The sequence below is a fragment of the Sardina pilchardus genome, chromosome 22 (assembly GCF_963854185.1).
Source record: "Sardina pilchardus chromosome 22, fSarPil1.1, whole genome shotgun sequence".
Taxonomy (NCBI): Eukaryota; Metazoa; Chordata; class Actinopteri; order Clupeiformes; family Clupeidae; genus Sardina; species Sardina pilchardus.
The window spans coordinates 8,454,552-8,459,553 of NC_085015.1; positions in this window are offsets into that span (position 1 = coordinate 8,454,552).

Genomic DNA, 5,002 nt, shown 5'->3' on the forward strand with positions numbered 1-5,002 from the left:
CAACCCCCCCCCCTCCCCCAGGCTGCTCCTCCGTCACCTCCAGCCGGCCTGCCTGATCTACTCCTCACCTCGCCCTACCTCCCCGACGCTCCGCTCCAAGCCTCTTACACAAGAACAGAGCTGCCTGCCTGCTTGCCTCCCCGCCGGCCTGCCTGCCGGATTAGGTGTCGTCACCCCCAGGACCGGCCCGACTCACGTATGGGATAAGAGCAGGAGCAGGGGTGGGGGTGGAGGGGAGGATGGGAGGGGGAGAGGGTGGAGGTGGGGGGTGGAGCAGGGTTTCCTGTGGCATCCCGATTTGGCACCGCGGGCACCGTCAGGTGGGGGGATCCTGAAGGTCAAAGGTGACGCCCGTGGAAAGCAATCCTGCCCGAGAGTGGGGTAGGGGGAATAGGAGATGGCAGGAGGGTGGGGTGGATACAGGGGGGGGGCTGAACAGCTGTGCATTATAAACAAGAGAAGTCAACACACTCTGGTTCACCTCACAGCCCTCCCCCTCCCCCAACACACACACACACACACACACACACACCCATCGCCCCCTCCCCTTCCACACTCCCTCCATGGGCAACCCACGTCAACACCACCATATTAACCCCCCTGACAGGATATATGGCGTCGGCAAATGATTCACAGCTAGCTTCTTCATTTAGAGAGTATCCACCATTACGCCATGTTACATCTCAGCCGGAAAATGAGCCACAAGCCCTGAGGAAACTCATGTTTTAAACAGCTCCCAAAAGAGCTGTCTGACGCAAGTGCTACATGCGGACTAAAAACGGAAACATTCAGGATTGTTATAGAAACACACTGCAGCTGTTTCTTTCAGTGTTCAACGAGTTCAGTGAATCTAAATAGATAAATAACGTAGCTACAGTGAAGGGCACAATGCAGGATTTTGTCAATGTACAATCTGGAGCCATCCTGTCGCACAAGTGCGTCAGCGCCTTGGCCATTTTTACCAGATAAAACACCATTTGTCTCTGTGCTTGTCAGATTACAGTAGCTTTAAGATTACAGATGACTAATATCGGAAAACATTTGGGTTTTTTTTTTTAAAGTTTTTTCTTGAGGGGTCTTCAGTTTAGACTGCATGTATTCTATCCTACTTGAGAGGAATTGCTATTCCCAGAGCACATCACACCATATTCCTCTTTATACAAGACACTAACGACGCCGTGCAAACTTGACAGATAAAGAGAACCCTCTGGATTGCCTGCCCTGGCCTGTACACACAGCGCGAGGTCTGAAGCGCACTGTATCACATGTCTCAGACTGTGTGTGTGGACAGCCCTCCAGAGGAAGGCCTCTTGTCGATTCCGCCGGATCAATGCAAACACACTTACGTCTCACTTGTGCGCGGCGTCCAGTGTGGTGTCTCAGAGCCCCGCGGAGATGGAGGGGTGGCTGGGGAGAGGTGTGGGCAGCAGCAGGGGTGGGGGTTGGTCGGGGGTGGGTGGAGGCATGCTGGGACCAGATGGTGGGCATTGGACATCAATGGAGCCGGTCCGACACGGCAGTGTTATTGGAGGAAAAAACGTGACTGATGGCCTTCGACATCGCGGCGAGTTGGACCGCCTGGAGAAAACAGTCTATGTGTATGTCTTCTGTTGTCTGTGTCACACACACACACACACACACACACACAGACACACACACACAGAGACACACACACACACACACACACACACACACACACACACACACACACACACACATTCGCTCACAGCTATGCACAGACCTACCACTGAGTGAACAGTGTTTTTACACGTGAGCCAAGTCCAAGTTTGACACAGAATGAATTCTGGAACTGTTCACTGGATTAAGAAGTACATATTGTATATGAAATGATATACTTCGAAAAGTGCAAAGCTTTATGAATACTCCACAAGGTACATAACGGTAAGATTCAAAAGAGTGGAGACCAGAAATAGTTCAGAGACAATAGGACTTTTCCATGGAAAATTATTGTAAATGTACAAAAGATTAAATTACAACTGATAAGTAGAGGGGAACTACACTGGCAGACTTCAGTTAATCAACGACAATGCTCTTTAATCTGGTTTAGGGTGTCACAACATTGCATCCTGGTTGTGTTAGGCACAACACATAAGAAAATCCCATAATATCATTACATCACAGAACATTTCTCAATCTGAAGGACGTAGTGGACAGATTGGTCCAAGGCTATTTCCAGACCACGGTACACAGACACAGTGGATTAAAAATTCCAACTAGTAGGAATAGGCTATTTTTGGCCAGGCACATTCCCTGATTGTGGCTTTCTTCTCCGCCCTCTGTCCATTCATTGGGGAGATGTAGGCCAGTCTTAGCCACGACGCTAATCACATAACCTTGTAAGATGTTCCCAGCGATGGACAGCGAGAACGGCTGACCCCAATCCCCCTTCACTGTGCTCCTGGGTCAGTGTCCCTCTGCAGGGCTAAGGCTATAATTAGCGTTAGCGCCTGCGAACGCAAAGTGTAAACGCGGCAGTGCGCGTTTTTTGGCAGCACATAACAAATCCTCCTCACCGGAGTCTGGGAGTAGCATCCCAGCTCTCCATGTAGCCTGTCCACACTAGCGTTCGCCATCTGCCCAACTCAAAACAAACGCCGCTAACAGAATCTACAGTATAGCCAGAGTATGTTGAGCTATAATTGGTAAGAGTAGCATTTTAAACAGCAACATACAGGCACATTCTACTGCTGTACACAGTGTTGTACAACAGTAATAATAATATTATATCAATTACATAATTGATGTTATGAATTAATAATTAGTGATTATATAATAATAACTATTATCGCATTTGCAATTTGATGTCTCTGTACTTGTGCTCTGCACAATGACAATAAGATTGAATCTAATGTAGTCTAACCTAATAGCCTAATAATAATAGTGTTGAGGAAGTATCTCTCCCCCTAAAGGGGCTGCAGCGTCGTCCATACCACATTTGGATTCGAGTGCCCTTGGGGACCCAGGGTCGAATTCGTCCTGCGGTCATTTCCTTCTAGGCCTACCACTTGCTTCCTGACGCTCCTCACTGTCCTATCTGACTAAAGGCAAAACGTCCCAAAATATACTTTTTTTTAAAAAAGCATCATACACACACACACACACACACACAAACACACACACAAACACACACACACACACACACACACACACACACACACACACATCCCATATTGTTGTAGACAAAGCTCATTAGTAAGTGCCAGGGTGTAAACAGGCCTCACAGAGAAGCTCTGCAGTTAATCTCAGTCAGAGTTTCTCCTCAGATGTTCCTCTCTCTCCCTCTCTCTCAGATTCAGATTCAGATTCAAAGTGCTTTATTGGCATGACAAGGGGTACTCATATTGCCAAAGCAGGCAGACAAAACAGAAAATGGTACAATACCATTACAATTCATAAAATAAATAAAATACATCTCTCTCCCTCTCTCTTTCGCTCATCCTCTCTCTCTCCCTCATAAAAGTTTAACTAGCCGGCTGGCATCAGGCCTGTGGTGGCAGGCACGTGCCGTCAGACAGGTGTCAGCTCTTCACCGAGGCTGTTGCCACCACAAAGGTCAGTGGGATACCGGAGGACAGGAAGTGGCGTGCCAATCTCTCACAGTCTGTTTGCTTTGGTACGGTCTGGCCGGTGAACAGATGAGGGTGAGCAATGAGCTTTGCTCTCTGATAGACACAAACGTACTGGGAAACAATATGCTGGAGCCTGTTAAATACTCAGGAAAAGACAAGAAAAGAAGTGTGTGCTTAAACTGACTGCAGGCTATAAACTCACGGCTTTACATAAATCCATTTAAAAGGAACTCGCTTCTACAGACGGCGGTGGAGACTATCTCAGCCTCATCCTAAAACCTCATTATCACCACGCTAATGAACAAAAAGCCACGAGGATAGACAAGAGGTCGGCTCGGGGTCAGACACAGAACACAGAACAATGCCTAGAGGGGAGGGGGAAAACAGTGAAAATGCGACGGGTCGTAAACAGCGACCTGCTGCTGTAACAGACTCACACAACATCTGCCATCGACTCTCAAAAGGTAATTACAGCGCGTTCCTAACAACAAAGAGACAAAGAGGAGCTATTCACAAATTTGTACCCCGGTTTTGAAGCCAGTGGAATAGGAGGGATGCAGGCGGGTGCAGAGTTTTCGTTTAATCATACATCAAGTATGACATGAATGTTCAGAAATCCTTAAAGTACATCAAACTGTGTGTAAGATCACCTTCATAAGGGCCAAAAACCGGTCCTATTTTACTAAACCTGTTTTAACTCTTTGCGGTCGACACTGAAACACAGAAGCCTTGGTCAATCCACAAAACTGAATGCCATGTAGGTCTCTGGGGCTTTTATGGCCATGGGTGTAATGTAATGTTTTTTTAAAAAAAAAAGCACAAACTCTGATATTCATTACCATATAAGTGCATTCTACCCTCCGGCTTGTCATATGCTTTACCGACAGCAGTTTGTTTTGGTAGGCACACTTGCGGTTTCTCACTGTAAGCACTACCATCGTTTTTTTTCTTTTTTTTTCACACCGGCTATTTAATGTACCACCCAAGAATCTGACACGCGTGACCTCCTCGGACGAAGGAAAAACTTTTTCTCCGCGGCGGACAGATCTGGGCCAAGGGGAACCTGAGCCGGGGGAGATAGCATTACCACACACACACACACACACACACACCAGCGACACTTGCGCAAAACACACTAACGCCGGACGTCATAGTGCGAGGGCGAGATGTAAGCACAGACAATTCTTCATCTTACGGCCATCATGGTGGTCACATGATGGCATGTGCAAAAGCGGGCACGCTGCCAATCGAGGGTCGAGCGGCCATAATTGGGCCACGTTGACGTCGTGATGGGCCACATGATCACTTCATGTGTCTAATGTTATGACAGTTTCTTCATATCTCATCATCACAGCTTCATTTCACTGCATGAGAGTATGATACAGTAAAACATGGAAAACTGTAGATATGTA